Source organism: Ahaetulla prasina, chromosome 1, assembly GCF_028640845.1.
Source record: "Ahaetulla prasina isolate Xishuangbanna chromosome 1, ASM2864084v1, whole genome shotgun sequence".
NCBI lineage: Eukaryota > Metazoa > Chordata > Lepidosauria > Squamata > Colubridae > Ahaetulla > Ahaetulla prasina.
Genome location: NC_080539.1, coordinates 155,516,941 through 155,538,516, shown reverse-complemented (window position 1 = coordinate 155,538,516; position 21,576 = coordinate 155,516,941). Strand labels below are relative to the sequence as shown.

General features: G+C 42.4%; 1 long non-coding RNA gene across 1 annotated transcript; it reads right to left on the bottom strand.

The window, feature by feature from the left end:
- Nucleotides 1–1,723: 1,723 nt before the first annotated feature.
- LOC131196205 (uncharacterized) lies at nt 1,724–6,475 on the bottom strand. The gene is made up of 3 exons (XR_009154659.1): nt 6,374–6,475; nt 3,281–3,364; nt 1,724–2,154 (listed from the first exon to the last, which is right to left on the bottom strand). It is a non-coding gene; the product is annotated as an uncharacterized LOC131196205 (long non-coding RNA).
- Between the last annotated feature and the right edge of the window lie 15,101 nt (nt 6,476–21,576).

Genomic DNA, 21,576 nt, shown 5'->3' with positions numbered 1-21,576 from the left:
TAAGGAGGGGTCTCACCACCGCCTCTTTCAAGGCGGCAGGGAAAACCCCATCCAACAAAGAAGCGTTGATAATCCTCTGGAGCCAGCCTCGTGTCACCGCCTGAGTGGCCAGTACCAGCCAGGAAGGGCACGGGTCCAGTAAACATGTCGTGCCGTGAAGCCTCCCCAACAACCTGTCCACGTCCTCGGAAGCCACAGGGTCAAACTCATCCCAAATGTGCTCAACAAGACGTGCCTCCTCTCCCTCGCTTGGAACATCCCAAATTCGGTCTAGACCGTCCCTCAGCTGAACGATTTTATCGTATAGATAACCACTAAACTCCTCGGCTCGTCCTGCAAAGGGTCATCCCGCACCTCCTGATGTAGGAGAGAGCGGGTCACCCGAAACAGGGCGGCCGGGCGGTTATCTGCCGACGCAATGAGGGTAGAGGCGTAGGAGCGCCTCGCTTCCCTCATTGCCACTAGGTAGGTCCTAGTATAGGTCCTAACTAGTGTCCCATCAACCGGGCGACTGGACCTCCAGGTGCTCTCTAGGCGTCTTCTCCGGCGTTTCATCTCCCTCAGCCCCTCGGAGAACCAAGGGGCCGGACGAGATCTACGCCGGGTCAGAGGCCGCAAAGGCGCGACATGATCCAGGGCCACGGCCACGGCCACGGCCTGCTCCCAGGCCACGACCAGTTCCTCAGTCGTGCCGTGGGCCAGATCCTCAGGGAATGGCCCAAGCTCCGTCTGGAACCTCTCAGGGTCCATCAGGCGCCTGGGACGGAACCACCGTATAGGTTCCGTCTCCCTGCGGTGGTGAATAGCGGTTCGGAAGTCTAGGCGAAGGAGAAAATGATCCGACCATGACATTGGTTCTGTTACTAAATCATCTAATACCAGATCATTTAACCACTGTCCAGAGATAAAATCATATCTAGCATGCCTCCCCTGTGTGCGTGGGGCCATCATTTACTCGAATCAGGTCCAAGGCCGTCATGGAAGTTTGACCCCCCGAGCTGCCGTTGATGACAGGCCAGCCGATGGCAAGTTGAAATCCCCCATAACTATAAGTTTGGGGGTCTCAACCGCCACAGCAGCCAGTACCTCCAACAGCTCGGGCAGGGCTGTGGTCACGCAGCAAGGAGCCAGGTACGCGATCACCAAGCCCAACTGATTCCTATAGCCCCAGCGCACAGAGGGATTCGCAGCCAGCAATCTGAGGAACAGTGGTCTCCTCGGCTCTAGATCTTCCTTAATAACAACCGCCACCCCCACCCCTACCTTGGACTCTCGGCTGATGAAATGCTCGGAAGCCTGGAGGCACATCTCAACAAGGGGACCCCCTCAGGGCCCAACCAGGTCTCCGTAATGCCCATGAGGTCCATGGACCTCCCTGAATAAGGTCACAAATCAGGGAGCCTTATTAACCACGGACCGGCATTACATAACATCAGCCAAGGTCCAAGCTCTGAGGATCATGGCCACCGGGAACGGGTAGGGACTGAGGGGCCGGAGCACGTGATCGCTCTCAAACTTCGAGCACGTGCCCCCATAACTCGACACGCCCTCCCCGCCATATCTGCCTCTCCCACTTACCGTACAGATCGAACAGCCCTCTAAACCTGGAACGCCCTCCCCTGCCTTCAGACAAGATGGCGTAATGTCGCGAACTAGCACAGGGCTGGATCCTCCCGACGGGTCCTCCCCCACCCGTCAATCCCTCCCCTTAAAAACCCTTATTTAAAAAACTATTTAAAAAACCCCACAAATTCTTCTTAGCCGCATGCCACCTCTCTGGGTCCCAAGACCCTTCGTTAAGGTAAGCCCTCGATAGCTTGGAGGGCCATTCCTGCGAGGCGGGGGAACCTCGCAGTCGTAGTAGATCGGCAAATGAATATCTCATGGAGAAATAGGCCCAAAAGTCGTGGCAAAATGTCCATCCTTAGCCGTCAAGATGTACGCCGTCCATGTCTCCACCCCTACGTCGGCAGATTATCCTCTGGACCCAAAATGGCCCAAACATCCTTTCAGATTAAAGAAGAAGAACGGACCACTCTTCTGAGGAAGATGGGCAGTTTAGAAATATAAAATATAAATAAATGAAAAGCTTTCCAAGAGCATTGGACTTTCTATATAAAATATCATTCGTATCCAGTTCTTCATAAACCTTTTCTGCAAGAAAGGCAAAGGCAAAAAGACTTTCAGCCATCTTTTGTCATACTAGGCATAATATCCATTTTCCTACATGCATGCTTTCCAAAGGATGCACCCTTGATCCTTTCCCACCCTCTCTCTAGTCACAGTGAGCTCAGCATCAGCACAAAGATCTTCAGGGAATGCAGGATTTTTGCCTATGGAAACAGTCAATGAAAATTCAGCAAGAAAACGACTATAAATCCTCCGAGCCTCTTCTGATGCTTCCCAGAATGCTGTGCCCGAGAGCCAATTTGCCTTCCCAGCCATCTCTATGGGAGGCATAACAGCATGGTCATTTGCATATGGAGGGAGGAAGCCATTAATAGTCTCCTCCCAAAGCCCTATTTAGCAAGGCCTGCGTGAACCAGCCTTGAGTCAATTTGAACTGGAGAGCTGGTGCACAAGACGACATGCTTCCATTTTACTTGGGGATTTGATGGCAAACCAATTGCATCCAAACTTGTTTTGAGATTTACTTTTAAAAACTTCCTTAAGCTGTAACAGGGAGCTCAGTAAAACTCCTGGAACTGTTTCAAATTTTGACAGAATGAAAGTGAGCCATGCCCTTGACTCCAAGAACCAATCAGATTCCACTTTCTTTGGATTTCAGCTGTAGAGAATGAAAGTCCACGGCTTGTGGTCCCAAAAAGGCCACGGGGCTTGCAGCTGTTTGGATAGAATGGGAGGAAAATTCGATCTCTGTCCCATTTCCCATCAGCTCCGTTGTGCACCAGCAACAGCCTCCTTCAGGGAAGGAGTAAAACAGCTTTGTGGACTTCGTCTTGGGTGAATCATGATCATTCTTGGCAGGAATTGGTGAAGTACAGTAGAAACAAATGGTTGGTCCTAGCAGTAATTGTATAAAGAATGAAACAGCACCGCAAACCTAGCCTAATCCAAACCAAAGATTGCTGCTTAAAAAAAAAAAACCCTGTCTGGATAACATCTACTACAAACACTTATTTACACAAAATCTTGACTTCCTTCTGCTTTGTCTCATAAGAACCAAAATTATTAAGTTTCTTCACAGGCAGTAAGATCACATTTTTCCAGACTAAAAAGAGAGGAAAAAGAAAAAGAATCAAGGCTCCATTAAAGATACCTTTTTGGAGTCTCTTCTAAGTCACAGTGTCTCAGAAATCTTTAGCAGCCACAGAACAATTGCTTATGGAATAGCAAAAACCACCTGCATATCCAGCAAAAAAAGAAATAGGCACTCAGATACTTTGCAGTACTCTTTTTGGCAACAGCAGCCATCTTCCCAACTCTCTCTTCAAGAGGTAGACTAGCCATTCATTTCCATATGGAAGAAGGAAGTGATTAACATTCTTCTCCCCAAACATAGTTTAGTTAAGCCCATGTAAAACAACCTTGATTCAGTTCAAACTGGAGAGCTGGGATATATTCACATTTGAATTAGTGATATGTTAAGAATGTTAAAATATGTTAAGAAACTAGTTTGATTCAATCTAATCTGAGGTGTGTATTTTTTTTTTTACATACATAAAGATATTTAAACCCAAATATCAGTTTCAAATTTGGGAAGAGTAGAGTGAAAATGTCTCAAAAGAAATGTCAAATGTTTGAGACCTGAACTCATATTAACCATAACATTATATTCCCTGAAGAGGTTAAACAGATGTTGACATTTTCCCAGCTCTTCCTTTAAGCAACAGCCAGAATGGCATCTCCTTATGCCTCCAAAGTGAGGTAAACTAAGCAGAAGTTCACCTGCTTTCTACCCATTCTCACCTTCACATTTCCCTCAGTCCCTTTGGAACAAAAGTAACTTTCACTAATGATAGAGTTTCGGAGCAGTGTGTTCAATAGAGATGAACAAAAAATTGAGAATTCCAGCTGGCATTTTGCCAGCTACCCTTTTCAGGTAAAGTTGCTAATAATTAAAACTACCCAAATGTTCAGTTCCTCTGAGAAAGAAGCTAAAGACAGTTGGCCAGCCTGACAATTCTAGCTCTGCCATGGTCTCCCATCAGCTCACTAGTATACCATCTGGCATCATTTTATTTTTATTGATTTGAATCCCATCTTTATTATTGTTACAAATAACTCAAGGCGGCAAACAAATCCAACATGCCTTCCCTGTTCCTATTTTACCCCACAACCACCACCCTGTCAAGTGAATTGGGGTGAGAGGGAATGACTGATCCAAAGTCACCCAATTGGCTTTCATGGCTAAGGTGGGACTGGAAGTCAGTCTCCTGCTTTCTAGCCTGACGCCTTAACCCAGGGCACCAGGGATCGGTTCCGTGGAGAGAAGTTCCTCAGTGGACCACAGGAGCGTGGTTTTGTGGACTGCCTGCATCCCACAGATGGGGTTTTGCTTGTTTGCGCGGCCCAATTTCTGATATGCCATGGACCGATGCTGGTCCACAGACCAGGGCTTGGTGACCCCTGCTTTAACCAGTAGACCAAACTGGCTCTATGTCAATAACAGCCTCTTTCTGGTTGTCACCTTATAGTTGACATTTTGGAGACTTCACCTTGTGTGAATTATTACTGTTTCTACAAGTCCCATTAATTTATAAAGCTGTGATGGTGAACCTATAGCACACGTGCCACAGGTGGCACATGGAGCAATCTCTGTGTGCATGCAAGCCGCTGTCCTAGGTCAGCTCTACCGTGCATGCGCACGCGCCTCCCGCCAGCCAGCTGATTTTAAGCTGGCCCCACCCACACTGCCCTGCCCCTCCCCTCTCAGGAGTCTCCACGCGGCCCATTTTGGATGCCAGTTAAGTACAGGGCTTGCACAGAGGCTCTGGGAAGGCAAAAAACGGGTCTCCCAGAAGTGGGGAAATGGGCCGTTTCCAGCCTCCGGAGGACCTCTGGAGGGCCACGGAGGCCATTTTCCCCCTTCCTGAGGCTCCAGGAAAGCCTCTGGAACCTGGAGAAGGTGAAAAACGGGCCTACCGGAAGTACCGGAAGTCTGGAAACAGGCAGTTTCTGGCCTCCAGAGGCTTCAGGGAGTACTGCTAGGCCCAAAATGGGGTCATGTGCATATACACCGGCGGGTGGGGAGTGCAGGGGTGTCACACGCACTTGCGTGTTGGGCAGGGCACGCCCAACACTATTTGTGAGGGGAATTCCATTATGGGTGTGGGCACGCATGTGCATGCAATCCCACATGCGTGCTTTCGGCACCTGAGGAAAAAAAGGTTAGCCATCACAGTTATAGAGTATGGCAGAATTGTAGACCTTATTGTTTAGCTTTTCCAAGAAATGTGAACAATTCAGGATGTTTGAAGAAGCCTAGCCATGCTAAATGGAGTGAATGACATTTTCATTAGAAAACTAAATGTGGTGTCAAGTTGTTTGGAAATCTGCTTATTTATCCCTGGAAAAAAGAAGACCAGCAAAAATGGAGGGAACATTTTGATGACTTCTTTAGTTTACGGACCTTCTAATATATTTGTGTCTCTGACTATTTATAACCAAGTTCTGGATGTGAATTGCAGGAATTTTTTTTATTATTATTTTTATTTACATTTATATCCCGCCCTTCTTCGAAGACTCAGGGTGGCTTACAGTGTGTAAGGCAATAGTCTCATTCTATTTGTATATTTACAAAGTCAACTTATTGCCCCCCCAACAATCTGGGTCCTCATTTTACCTACCTTATAAAGGATGGAAGGCTAAGTCAACCTTGGACCTGGTGGGACTAGAACCTGCAGTAATTGCAGGCAGCTGTGTTTTAATAACAGGCTTCTTACAGCCTGAGCCACACCGCGGCATTGGGTATGTCTAGTTAGTGAAATGAAGGAATGACATAAAGAAGGGGTCAACCTATTTATCAAAGCACCAGAAGGCAGAACAAGAAGTAATGAATGGAAACTAAGCAAGAAAAGAACCAATCTAGAGCTAAGGAGAACTTTTCTGACAGTGAGATTAACCAGTGGAATAGAATGGACAGCCATTTGCCCAGAATGGTACAGTACTATATGGTCTCCTGCTGGTGCAGAAGGTTGGACTTAGAAGACTTCACAGATCCCTTCAAACTCTGTTATTCTGCTTACTCCAAAGAACTGCAACACCTACTCCAGCAACATAAATGTACTAAAGCAGCCATTGGTGCTTTTTTTTTTTAATCAATCAAAAGTAATATAGTATTATAATTTATCACATATACAACCAAAGCTATTCTTACAGACTAATACACTGCAGCATTTTAAAGCCTCACCTTGACACTTTTTCAGCCTCCCTTACGAGCCGCAATGATCCCTTCATTGACACAAAAATCTTCAGCAGATGCACAATATTTGCATGTAGGAAGGAACAACTCACATATCTAGCAAGAGAAATAATCCCCAAACTTTCCCCTTGGCACTTTCCCTATGACCACATTGTTTTCCCAGCTATCTCTACAGAGGCAGTAAAACCATTCATTTGCATAGGGAACAAGGAAGTCATTAACATTCTTTTCCCAAAACCCTGCTCGGCTAGGCTAGGTGAATCAACCTTGATTCAATTCTAACTGGAGATCTGGGATTAAAGAAGACATGTTTTCATTTTACACTAGGATTTAAGAGCTAATCAATTGATTCTACCTGCTTTGAGATTTATTTTTAAAAGATTTGTCCTTAAACTGTAAAAGGAAGATTGCTAAAACACCTGGAACTATTTCAAATGTAGACAGAGTAGAATGGAAATATGAAATGAAAATAATAGATATGTTGTTTACTTGCCGAAAAAACCCCTCAAATATTTGAGACCTGAATTTACATTTAGCATAGTAATCTCTGAAAAAGACTTTTAATCAACATTTTTAACTTGATTAACATTCTCCAAAGCACCCAAGGGCCAGACAAGAAGCAATGGATGGAAACTAATCAAGGAGAGTAGCAACCTAGAACTAAGAAGAAATTTCCGGACAGTTACAATGATTAATCAGTGGAACAACTTGCCTCCAGAAGTTGTGAATGCTCCAATACTAGAAGTTTTTAGGAAGAGATTGGACAACTATTTGTCTGAAATGGGATAGGGTATCCTGCCTAAGCAGGGGGTTGGACAAGTAGACCTCCAAGGTCCCTTCCAACTCTGTTACTCTATTCTAACATAAGCCTCACCTTCTTCCTAAAGCAGGGCTGTCAAATTTGCGGTGTCACGGTGGTGTCACGTGACATATCGGGACTTTTTCCCCCTTTGCTAAACTGGGCATGGGCGCGTGGCCAAGACACATCTGGCCCACAGGCTGCAAGTTTGACAGCCCTGTCCTAAAAGAACAGTAAAAAGTACACAAATTTTTGATCCGCTGCTCTGTTATTATAGTAATCTGATAATACACTTGACATTTTACCCACTACAATAGTGCTTAGAGGGAGGGAAGGAAGGAAAGAAGGAAGGAAGGAAGGAAGGAAGGAAGGAAGGAAGGAAGGAAGGAAGGAAGGAAGGAAGGAAGGAAGGAAGGAAGGAAGGAAGGAAGGAAGGAAGGAAGGAAAAATTGGTCTAGTGGTTAAAGCACCTGGGTAGAAGACAGGCAATGTGAGTGCTAGACCCAATTTAGGCATGAAAGCCAGCTGAGTCTTAGGGACAGCCAGTTTCTCTCACTCCAACTCACATCACAAGTTTGTTGTTATGAGAAAATTAGGACGAGGAAGGAATATCAGCTATGTTCACCACCTGAGTTATAAAAAATAATAAAGATGGGATAAAAAAAATCTTTTAAAAGAGTGAAAAATATCTCGTAGTACTTAAAAAGCAATTACTCCTTTCCCCAGTGTCCTACCTGGACATTTCCCTAGCCTCACTGCCAGGGCATAGAAGGTGCAGCATCTTCCCAGGGCATCTGCAGGAGATTCAATACAGGTTGGCCATACTTACATCAAGGGGGAGGGTGGGAGGTCTTTATTTAAAATTTCCCCTCTGACACTTTCAGCAGTGAACCCAGTGCCTTCCCAGCCTTTCTGCAGGAGGCAGAATCAATGGATGGTCTGTAGACAGTAGGATTTATTCAGGGGTGAAATGCTCCCGGTTCAGACCAGATCGGCCGATTCAATAGCGAAGGCGGCGGATGGTTTGGAGAATCGGTAGCAAAAATCCCTGCCCCCCCACCCCATGCCCAGCTGAGCCACACAGTCATCAGAGCCTTTTTTTTTCTTTTAAAAGCATTTTTTAACAACCTCTTCAGTTGAAGAGGTTGTAAAAAAATGCTTTTAAAGGGTTAAAACAAGGCTCTGACGATCCCAGCTGAGGTGCCTGATCGTCAGAGGTGTTTTTTTTTTAAAGCATTTTTTAAAAGGTAAAAATGCTGAAGCCTGCTAGGCAGAAAATGGGGGGGTGGGATGGAGGGTTCGTTTGAGAGAGAGAGAAAGAGAGAGAAGAAAGGAAGGGAAAGAAAGAAAGAAAGAAAGAAAGAAAGAAAGAAAGAAAGAAAGAAAGAAAGAAAGAAAGAGGGAGGGAGGAAAAAGGAGAGGAAGGAAGCACTAGATGCAGCTTCAGAGGTTAATCCAGGGCTGGAAGGGACCTGGAGGTCATCTAGTCCAACCCTGCTCCAGCAGGACATTGTTAGTGAGTTTCTGTCTTTTGATCTCCCAGTCACATAGCCACACCCACCCAGTCACATGACCCACCACTACCAAGCCACGCCCATAGAACCGGTAGGAAAGAAATTTAGATTTCACCACTGGATGTATTTATGCATTTATTACATTTATCTGTCACCCATCTCATTTTGAGAAAAGACTCTGGGTGGATACCATTCTTCTCCCAAAGCCCAAGAAGGCCTGTGCAAACAAGGCTTACTTTAATTTCTGCTGAGGTCTTGAGGTGGAAAAGACAAGTTGCCACCTGAGAGTGTCTTTTGACATCGAGCCCATTGGATTTAAGGCTCTTTTGTAACTGGTTTTTATTTTCCTTCTTCTCTTTTTCAGGGGGTGTCCTTTAGCTTGGTGGGAAGTATCAAAATGCTTCAGACTTTGGCAGAAAAGGAGGAAAACGTGCTCATGATTCTCTATGGAGATTCTCAATCATCCATCTGATCCACTGACTGCTTACAGTGCAGAAGCGACCCAGGCAACCACTATTTGGAGGACATCTCTCCCTCATGAAGATGTTGATTAGATATCTGGCAAGCAATCTGTCTGGAGTGCTGACTGGGACTCACAGCACCCACCAGAGGCAGCTATATATAAAACAATTGGCACAGTTTGGCCCATAAAAAGCTTCCTTTTCCTTCCCTAATAAAATGCTATAAGGTCACAAAGAATCTGTGTATTACTTTGCAGTCTCCTTTAACCCTGTCTTGTTTGTTTGTTTTGAACTGGATGAGACCAATAGTCTAGAGAGCTAGTTTGGTATATAGTGGCTAAGGCAGGAGTGTCAAACTCACGGTGTCACGGTGGCATCATGTGATGTATTGGGACTTCCCCCCCCCTTTGCTGAAATGGGGTGGGCGTGGCCAGCGGATGACCCATCCGGCCCACGGGCTGGGAGTTTGACAGTCCTGGGTTAAGGCATCGGGCTAAAAACTGGGAGTTCTAGTCCTGCCTTAACTATAAAACTAGCTGAGCGATCTTGGATCAATTCCCTTCTTTTTCAGCCCTAGAAAGGAGGCAAGGATAAACTACTTCTGAAAAACCTTGCCAAGAAAACTGCAGGGATTTGCCTAGGCAATCTCTGAGAATCCAACACGATTGAGCAGAAGGAGGGAGGGGAAAAAGCCGAAAATCCAGTGACCTCTGTGCAGAGTGCAATTGGTTACCCATAAAACTCTGAAATCAAGTCTGAAAATGAGACTTAATTAAGAAGCTTAGTGGAATAAGAAAATCTACTTTTTTGAAAGCGGATTGATTTCTACTCTCCAATGTTCAGCAGCAAGAATTTGCATGGGTGATGGATTTGGCTCATATTAGGTGGAGAGCAAAATAAAACACTGAATAATAGGAGATGAGAGAAAGCTATAATAAAATATGAACAAATCCAATAGTCCTGGATCCAGCATCCCAGTCCACCAAGGATCAGTGTCCTGTTCATAATTACCTTGCCTGTGGAATGGAGAGAAGATGATTATGTCAATTCCTCTCTGAATGCAGACCCATGTTCCTCATCCATATTCGCTCCTGGATGGCCCCAAAAAGCTTCCAGAAGAGATTTTCAGGGAACATAACGGGAATTGTTAGGGGAAAAAAAGATATGACAAAGAACATGCTTTCTCCCCATCTCAGTTCAAACAGTTAAAATACTCCTTTAGATTGGAAGTGGCTGTGAATGGAAGAAGTTTTGGGATATTGAAAACAAGCATCAGTATAGAATATATAGCACAGCCAGATAGAGGCAGAGTTTACATTGGATTCATTTCAACATTGTAATCAGACTGTATCATTTCGCACAAATATGAATGTTTCTGCTATATCCGCTGATCCTAGTAGGAACAACGAATAAGCATTACGCATGTCTGAACAGCCTTGTAGGTCCATTTGCATATCGCTGGCGTTCTCACAGAGCAGGGATGCCAATATCTATGTTCTTTGGCACTGAAGCGCCCTTTTTTTAAAGATGACAAACCTGGCTCGGAGCATTTCAGACTAAAGCTGCGTCGAGCTCCTATGGATCAGAAATTACGTTTGTAAAAAGCTCTGAAAGGAAGAAAAAGAATCTTAAGAACCTTTTGCCGAGAGATGCACATCACAAGGTTTAATCATCTAAGGATTAGCACCGAACGATGCTACATGTAGGAATTCAATCTTAGATTTGTGTTGTTTTTTACACGCCTCCCCACAATCCCAAATATTTTGGGTTATATTAAAACTCTTCCTAACACAGATCACAGCTTTCCACATTTTCTTCCATAAGACAAATAACCTTGCTGGCTGGGGATTATGGAAGTTGGTGCACCATATCTGGGAGGCATAGGATTAAAAACTATCATTTCAACATTTCAACATAGCTTCCAACCACAGCCATTAATTAATTGGTACATACATACAAACTATATAACAATTATGTTGTTATATAAAGTGAATAGTTCAAGTTTATATTCCTAGGGGCCATTTCTAAGAGATCTTTCAGTAATTGCTGGATTATCACACACAGACACACACCAGCACTCCTAGGTAAAACAGTCAATAGGGAGCTGGCTGGAAGTCATGATGCAACTAGAGGTTTTCCATTCTTGTATCAAACGAGTATCAAATTATTATACAACCAACAGCAAAAGATATTTTGTCTTCAAAAACAGATTGCCTTAATAAGCACAGCTCCGGTGTTAGAAGCAATAAATGAAACAATTAACAAGGTTTAAGATTTCTTAGGACTTTTCCCGCATATGAGGGCTGGGCTGATCTGGAATCAGGGCCATGTTCTGACCTAGAGGTCTTTGTACGCAGAGCCAATTAGCTACCAGGCCTAGCAGCTGCTTCAGAGGAAACAATGCAAAGATGATTTTTTGCCATAGAGCCTTGCCATCACTCCTTTGCTCATTAGGAGGAATCTAAGGAGCAGCTTTGCCATACTGCCTGCACTGTCAGGCATTATTATAATATATATATATATATATATATATATATATATATATATATATATATATATATATATATATATATATATATATATATATATATATATATATATATATATATATATATATATATATATATATATATATATATATATATATATATATATATATATATATATATATATCTCCACACACACACACACACACACACACATATACATACATACACACACATATACTATACATACATATATATATGCATACACAAACACACACACACACACACACATATATATATGCTTTGTAGCCAAAGCAAACACAGCAAGGGAAAGAATGATAACGGGAAGAACAGGGAGCTGGCAGAAATGTCAATTTTCCACCTCTCGTATAGACCAAATGAAAGACCTTCCTATCCTCTGCCTGCCTCATTCTCTCCAGCCTCAAGGAGCAATAGGAAGGACATTCAGTTAACAAAGCAAAAAACAATGCTGCAGAGGGGCAATTTGGGTAGAAAATTGTTCCACAGATTATTTAGGATTCTGATATTGTTCCAGCAAAAAAGTTACTTTGGGTTGACTTAATCATGATGAATATTTTGTTGGTTCCAGTGAGATTTAATTGCATATTATCTTAGTCAAAGATATGGGGCTCTATTAGATGATAGTTTTTGGAGATTCGTGACTGAATCTCTACCTTGTTCATATATTCATTCATCCATTCAGAAAGTAGACATGACTTGTCATTAAACAGTCTGAGGTAACAAAAAGGGAATAGTTCTTGAGAGACCAAAAGATATCCTCACCAAAGGTTAAACAGGTCGGTTTAGAGGGAATGGACCAGTTTCTCAATTTAACTGCATGCCTGCAGTGAATAGAGGGAATGGACCAGTTTCTCAATTTAACTGCATGCCTGCAGTGAATCAGAATCATTATATCCAGGAATAAGTATCTTAGCAATAAATGAAACAACCAGATTTGAGAAATCTCAGTACCTGCTTTGAACAAGTTAGAAATGATGGTACTGTACTGCTGGTTTAAAAACAATTTCAAGGTCATTTTTGTGAGCTATTTTTTAGGCTATTATAGTCAGGAAGACAAATATATAGAGAAACACCACAGACATCACTAAATACTTGGACAATTTCATCCCATTTGTCAGTGCATTGCTTCAAGAGTAATGTTTCTCTCTGGTGGAAAGCATCCAGATTTCAGAATAAAAGCTAATCAGTCCTGAATTCCATTCTGGACAAAAAACGAAATGCCTCTTGAACACCATCACACCAATAAAATGGCGAGAAGCTTCGAAAGTACTTCTTAGTGGAAGCTTAATCATTTTTAATAATGTCCCAGGATGGGTGGAAACACTGATGCTCCCTCTTTTGAAGATTCAGTTCAAGCTGCATAAAATAACAGTTCAATAAAATACATGTATTCTGAGAAACAGCTGTTTTAAACATTTTTTTAAAAAAACCTTTTATTTCACAAAAAGAGTATATAGAAAACTGATAGGAAAGCTAATCATCTTTCTAAGCTCTGCTCAGAACAATGTTTACTGGTATTTGATATAATCCCTGTATTTTCGACAAGAACCTTTAAAAATGTAGAATTATCTAAGTCTTTCAAATCTGTTAGTATTACAATTTCCTGCAAATCCAACTTATGTGAGTCCAATCAGCTGTTATGATTGTTCTAATAGAGACATTTTCTGACTGAGATTGTTAGATTTTTTTTTTCTAACAATGGAAGTGTAGATTACTTTTAAAAAATATTGGTTCTGCAGCTATGCCAATTTAATGTGGGAATGTTTTGTCCTTCAGTGTCTGTGGAGATTCTCAGTCATCCAGGTCACGGCTGTTCCAAAGGTGCTTTTTCAAGAGGCAACTAGACTTTCTGGTTTTTCTTTGAAGATGTTTCGCTTCTCATTCAAGAAGCTTCTTCAGCTCTGATTGGATGGTGGGAAATGGAAGGATTTATACCAGGGGTGAAATCCAGTAGGTTCTAACAGGTTCTGGAGAACCAGTAGCAGAAATTTTGAGTAGTTCAAAGAACCGGCAAATAGCACCTCTGGCTGGCCCCAGAGTGGGGTGGGAATCAATGGTGGATTGCTCTCAGTTCACTCCGGTTCTGGAGAGCCGGTAATAAAAAACTGCTGGCGTTCGGAGAACTGGTAGTAATGGTGGCTGGCCACGCCCCCGAACCGGTTCCCAGATCATCAGAGGTTTGTTTGTTTTTTTTACTTTTAAAAGCATCTTTTCTTCAGCCAAAAAAAGGCTTTTAAAAGTAAAAAAAAAAACCTCTGATGATGGAGCAGCTTAGCAAGGATCATCAGAACCCTTTAAAAGTTCTTTCTTTTTTTTAACAACCTCTTCGGCCGAAGAGGTTGTTAAAACAAAAGGTTTTAAAAGGCTCCTCTGGCGATCCCAGCTGAGTTAAGAGGTTCTGGGCTGCTATTAGGCAACTTCAGCTGGGATCCTCAGAGGAGCCTTTTAAAATCTTTTTTTCCTCTGGCCCACCCAATCCCCCCTCCTCACTTAGATAATTACTACTCCTTTCGGGCTCACTTTCCTTCGGCTTCTGCAATCAGTTGCATCAGCTAGCAACTGAATCTGCCTGCCTGCAATCCATGTCCTCAGTGCCTTTGCTGACTGAGGAACTCTGGAGTTGAAGTCCACAAACCTTAAAGTTACTAAGGTTGGAGACCCCTGATCTAAAAAATATAAATAAAATAAAATGATAAAATATTTGTGCAGCTTTCTGAGATTTGGTGTGTTTCTGTAGTGTTTCACTCTAACTACACAAACACATAGAATCTCACAAAGCTGTATGTGTCATTTTGTGTGTGTGTGTGTGTGAGTGAGTGAGTCAGTTGTGTTGTGTTGTGTGTGTGTGTGTGTGTGTGTGTAAAGTGTGAAAGTTGGTTTTTGAGCTTTTTGTGGCTGTGTGAGATTCCTGCTTGTGGCAGGGGCCATTTTGGGTGAAGTACAGCTGCTTTTACATTGTGTGTGAGTCTGTTGTGTTGTGTTATGTGTGTGTCCCTTCACAAGGACTTGGAGGCAGTTCCTCTGAGGAAAAGAGGAGGCGGCGAAGCTCTGGCTGTCCCCCGGGAGAAATCGCCCTGTCTCTGCAGCATTGGTCATGTGAATTAGTGGGCATGGCCAACTTGATGTCACTCACAGTAAGGTGCCGTCCCACTTTGCCCTGAGTGACGTCAAGTTGGCCATGCCCACTCAGTCACATGACCACCAAGCCACGCCCACCAAATAAGCCACGCCCACAGAACTGGTAGTAAAAAAATTTGGAACCCACCCCATGTGGGAATGGAGATTTTGCAATATTCTTCCCCTGCCACACCCACCAAGCCATGCCCACAGAACCGGTAGGAAAAAATTTTGGATTTCATTCCTGATTTATACTCCTTGCAGACAGCTGGACATTTGCATTCTTTTAGCAGGTTGCTAAGGTCACCTGGAGGTTTATCTCGGAGGTGGGCTTCACATAATTTAACAACCAGTTTGCCCCAGCACCGAAAATGTGAGCGTGCATGTGCACGGCCTTCTGTGCATGCGCTTTGCTCGCGCGCATGCTTGCACACATGCACTCGGCTTAAAAAATACAGCTAAATAGGACGGCATAGTGCCGGGGCAGGTGGGTGGGGGCGGGCCCAGCCCACCCGCAAGTCACAACTACCGGTTCACCCGAACCGGTACAAACTGGCTGAATCCCACCCCTGGTTTATCTGTGTCATCAGGACCAACACTCTTGATATGGTGGTAGGGAAGTTGTGAGCTACCAACATCCCACTGGTGCCATGGCAGCCTAGGTGTAGGCATCATAATTTATGTTATGCTTAACTTTGCTTAATTAGGATTATTTTTCATGAATATTCATTACTTGTTTTCCTGAACTGACCTGTGGCTGTTTTAGCACCATTTTTCTTACCGTCACTCACATGGATTATCTCAGGCAGTTGGGATGGTGTAATGAATACTGTACCATATCATGGTGCTCCTTGACATCCAATCTTGGTTATATGCTGGCATTATTGAGGAAACCCAAGTGAGATTATTAAGAAAAGACCAAGCAATAAGCCTTCAAGGGTGAATATAAACACCCTCTTGCCACCATTCTCCTGCATTTCAGTCTGCTCTGAAAATAGGCACGGAAAGTTCATTGGGGACCCTAATTCCCTGGGGCCTGTCCTATCACAGCACAGCACAAAGGAGCTTCATCTTTTCTCAGAGTGCCTCATTTGTCTTAATTAATTAATGTCTGCAGAAATAACTTACAGGAACTCCTCCTCCCTTCTTTCTACATGTTACTGAAATACAAAGCAAGAGGATTTTAAGAGTAGGTAATCAGAAAAATGAACCTAATAAACATGTAAAGCTTTTGACTCAGTAGTATATGATAAACTTCTCCTAAAACTAAAATCCTACGGCATTTCAGGACCCCTTCACAATTGGATAACAGCTTTCCTGTCAAACAGACAACAAGTGGTCAAAATTGGCAATGCTATATCAAATCCTGTTCCTGTCAAAAGTGGCGTTCCCCAAGGCAGCGTTCTTGGACCAACATTCTTCATATTATACATTAATAATCTCTATTACAAGTAATTGTGTTCTTTTTGCTGACGATGTCAAATTATTTAACACCACCAACAATACAACTACCCTTCAAAAAGACCTTGCCTTTGTGTCAGAATGGTCAAAAACTTGGCAACTCCAAATCTCAACCAGCAAATGCTCAGTCTTACATATTGGAAAAAAGAACCTAAACACTAAGTACAAGCTTGATAGACATTACCTTACAGATGACCCCCACCCTGTTAAAGACCTTGGAGTTTTCATATCAAATGATCTAAGGGCCAAAGCCTCTGCAACTACATCACAAGAAAAGGCTTTAAGAGTTGTAAACCTAATCTTGTGTAGCTTCTTCTCCAAAAACACTACACTACTAACCAGAGCATATAAAACATTTGCTAGACCAATTCTTGAATACAGCTCGACTGTCTGGAACCCATGCCACATTTCTGACATCAATACAATTGAGCGTGTCCAGAAATATTTTACAAGAAGAGTTCTCCACTCCTCTGAATACAACAAAATACCTTATGCCACCAGACTTGAAATCCTGGGCTTAGAAAATTTAGAACTGCGCCGCCTTCGACATGACCTGAGTTTAACTCATAAAATCATCTATTATAATGTCCTTCCTGTTGAAGACTACTTCAGTTTCAATTGCAACAATACACGAGCACACAATAGATTTAAGCTTAATGTTAATCGCTCCAATCTTGATTACAGAAAATATGACTTCAGTTAACAGAGTTGTTAATGCTTGGAATAATTTCTGACTCTGTGGTCTCTTCCGATAATCCCCAAAGCTTCAACCAAAAACTGTCTATCATTGACCTCACCCCATTTCTAAGAGGTCTGTAAGGGGCGTGCATAAGAGCACAAGCATGCCTACCATTCCTGTCCTATTGTTTCCTTTCCTTATATCCAATTAATATAGTTAGTACATACTCATACTTATATATATGCTTATATATTGTATAGTTATTACATGCTTATGCTTATATATACTGTGTGATAAATAAATAAATAAATAAATAAATGAATGAATGAATGAATGAATGAATGAATGAATGTGAGATATAATTAAGTTGTATGCAATGGTAGAACCTACCAGCCTGGGGAATATGCACTTTAACAGTAACAGAGTTGGAAGGGACCTTGGAGGTCAACTACTCCAACCCCCTGCTCACGCAGGAGACCTTTACTAGGGATTTGATCCGCCGAACTGCCAAACCTTCTGATCGAAAGCTCAGTGTCTTAGCCACTCAGCCACCTAGTCAGGCTTAATTTATTTCACTACAAATATTTAATCATACATAAATGCATACAAAGTTTGGTTTACCACATTAAAATATAGACACAATGTCTTAATGTCAGCTAAGAATGGTAACCTATCATCTTACTAGATTGATTCCTAAGAGAGCCACAAGATGTGTGGTCAGAACTGATAACAAACATAGTAGCTAATCAATCTTAGGAGCTGTTTTGAAAAAGCATGCAGTATCTTAAGCCAATCTTGTCCCAATTAATCAACCAAAGGTGCTGTACTTGTAACTCTCAGAACTGTCAAGCCAGCCTGGCCCCTAACATCACACAAGAGATTAAGGTGAAGGAAGAACTTTCCCAACCCAAATGCAACTCAATTAATATGGTGGAAGCACCATTCTGATAGCAACAACCAGTGGCAGTGGTACAAGGAGGTTGTAAGAGGTGACCGGACTGAGCCCGAGGGAGGAGATAAAATGCATCATCAGTCTCGAATCCCTGTGCACCCACAGAGATCTAAGTCCAGCCCACCTTGAATTCCATTGACTCTTATCTGCCGCCAATTTGCTTTGACCACTAGTAGTTCAGATTCTTTCAGAGAGCTTGAACTTGCAAGCTGGATCAGGAATTCTGGGAGTTGAAGTCCACAGATCATAAAGGGGCCATAGTTACCCACCCCTATTCTAAGGGTTCTGTTATAACCATTTCTATTGCAAGGTTAATGGTAATAACATTCTTAAAATGAATTAAATCTACTGCCCATATATTGCAAACATAAGGGGAGACTGAATGTTAAACTGGCAATATTGTTGCATAGCAAATTCTTTGTTAGGGGTGATTCAATAAGCATTCTTTTTCAAATGACGGACTCAATTATAGCTCTACTGATATGGCTAATACAGGTAGTCCTTATCTTACAAGCACAACTGGGCCTGGAATTTCAAACCTAGGTTATGATGGTCGTAATTCGAGGCTTCAACATGATCTGAATTGATGCTACAAATGTTTTTACAGCGGTCATTAAGTAAGTCATGGTTATAAGTCTGAATCCATTCTTCCAAATGGATGCACAGGTAGTCCTTGAGTTACGAGCAGAACTGAGCCCAAAAGGCATGTTGCTAAGTGAAAAATTTGTGAAATGAGTTTTAGCTCATTTTATGACCTTTCTTGCCACAATTGTTAAGTAAACCATTGCAGTTGTTATTTAGTCACACAGTTGTTAAGTAAATCTGACTCCCCCATTGACTTTGCTTATCAGAAGGTTGCAAAAGGTGATCACTTGACCCCGGGATTCTGCAACCATCATATATATATAGGTCAGTTGCCAAGTGTCTGAATTTTGATCCTGTGGCCACGGGGAATGCTGCAACGGTTGTAAGTATGAAAAATGGTCATAGGCCACTTTTTTCAGTGTGGTTGTAACTTTGATGGTCGCTAAATGAACTGTTGTAGGAATAGCAATAGAACTTATATACCACTTCACCGTGCTTTACAGCCCTTTCTTAAGCGGTTTACAGAGTCAGCATATTGCCCCCAACAATCTGGGTCCTCATTTTACAGATCTCGGAAGGATGGGAGGTTGAGTTAACCTTGAACTGTTCAGGATCGAACTGCCAAATTGCAGTCAGCCACCAGTCAGCGGACGTAGCCTGAAGTACTGCATTCTAACCACTGCACCACCGGGGTTCTTCATAGACTTTTTTTGTATTTTGCCAGAAACTGCCCCCCCCCCCAAAAAGTCAGTAATCAGGAAAAAAAGCTGTAAATTGCAGTCACATAATTGCAGGTTGCTGTTCTAAATGTGATCAGGGTGCCCAGCACGTGAAATTGTGGTCATTTGACTGTGGGAAGGGCAGTGCAACCTTTTATGACAACCAAAAAAATGTTTTATGCCATAAAGCACCCTTTCCAAGGCCAGCATCCCTCTGAATGATCATTAAATGACTGGTGGCAAATTAAGGACTACCTGTATATAGCCGGAGGCTTAATTATCATAATTAAGACAGCAATCGTTTTACAGACAAACTGGAAGGATAGGGATGGGGCTTTTGTTGACTTCAAAGATATTTCAATATCAAATGTATCACATGCATACACAAACAAGCATGGGTGTAGACTAGTGTTTCATTACTAAAGATGTACTGTTTAAATAATAGTTTGGCATTTCTTTTACTCTTTCTCACAATTGACTTTCTATCGTTGAGATATTTAAGTTTAAACCCTTGCTACGATTTGTTTGTTTTGTGAAGCCTTCTCTTGGTATATCCACATGACACCCATTTATCTTTACCTCTGTTTAAATGCCAGGAGACATTTGAAACGGCGAGAGGAGAGAATGTCTTCAGGATTAATGGGCCATACAAACAGAACAAAGACTTGCCTAGAAGCACAGCGCTGGTACGGTTAAACTTATTCATAAACACTTTAGTTAATAAAAAAATCATCTGTCACATCTAAGATTTGTTAATAATAATAAAAAAAGCACATCACATGCTGGAAATTTGTGATTCATTCTTAATGAAGAAAATGCTTAGCTGAACATTCTTTTGTACATGTTATCTATATGAGTTTCTTTCAGCCGCTGAACCATGGCATAAATTTTTATTAATATTTTTACATAAATCCAATTTGCAATAATCTGCCAAGGATGGATGCAATGGGAGCAGGATGGGGGGGTGGGGAGATTGGTACAATTGCAAAGCAAAGCAAATAATCATTTTCAAAAAGTAGTTTCAGGGTATGAAACTAGTTACTCTCTCCTTAACCGCAACCACCTCTGTATCCTATACTTCATTAAATCCCAGAGTTCTACAACAGTAGAACTACCACTGAGCAAGTATGCACAATGTCAGATTAGTAAATATTATTGTAATTTTAAAACGCAACAGACGCTCTGGTTTCACAGAGTTTATAAAGCAGGGTCCCACTTGCATCGGTTGCTATGTTGGTATCAAAAATAATTTGGATGAAGATTTTGATCAACCTCAGAGAAATTTCTTTGATTTGGTCTGGAGTCTTTGTTTCGGGCTTGTCATCATGGCATATTGTCTGGTCTTCACATATTTTAACTCAAGAAAACTGATATGTAAGTCAGGCTGGTACGCATCATTTTATTTACATCCTGCCTTTCAAGGGTCTCAAAGTGGTACATATTGTTGATATTTCACAGACAGTAAGGAAGAACTACTACTAGTACTACTACTACTACTACTACTACATAGCTACTACTCACATTTTATCCAATCCTATAACGGAGTGGAGCAGATGCTATTTTACTGAGGGCATCAACTATTCTATTATACCATAAGCCTAGTCAAGGTTTGAATAGCTGCATCTGGATGTCCAAGGGCAGAATATTTCCATTTCCATTGAGCCAGCACTATCCAAAGACATTTATTTCCATGGTCACATGGCCAGCATGATGTCATAGAGTGCTGTTACCTTCCCACCAAAGTGGTACCTATTTATCTAGTTGTATCTGCAGGCTGTGAAAGTTGGACCATAAGAAAGGCTGAGCGCCAAAAAATTGAGGCCTTTGAACTATGTGATAGAGAAGACTCCTGTGAGTCCCTTGGACTGCAAGGCGATCAAATCGGTCAGTCCTAGAGGAGATCAACCCTTACTGCTCTTTAGAAGGCCAGATCCTGAAGATGAAACTCAAATACTTTGGCCACCTAATGAGAAGGAAGGACTCACTGAAGAAGAGCCTAATGCTGGAAAATATTGAGAGCAAAAGAAGAAGGGGACGACAGAGAATGAGGTGGCTGGATGGAGTCACTGAAGCAGTACGCATAAGCTTAAATGGACAGGAAGGCCTGAAGGAATGTTGTCCATGGGGTCACAATGGGTTGGACATGACTTCACAACTAACAACAACAGTAAAATCTGCATGCTTTCAAACTTCTAGGTTGGGAGGAGCTGGGCATGAAGATGGGAGCTCACCCTGTTGCATGGCGCTTGGGTCTCAAACCTATAAAAATCGAATAAATAAATAAATAAATAAATAAACCTGGGTCTCAAACCTGTCGCATGGCATGGGGATGGGAGCTCACCCTCAAACCTGGATCTCAAACCTAGGTCTCAAACC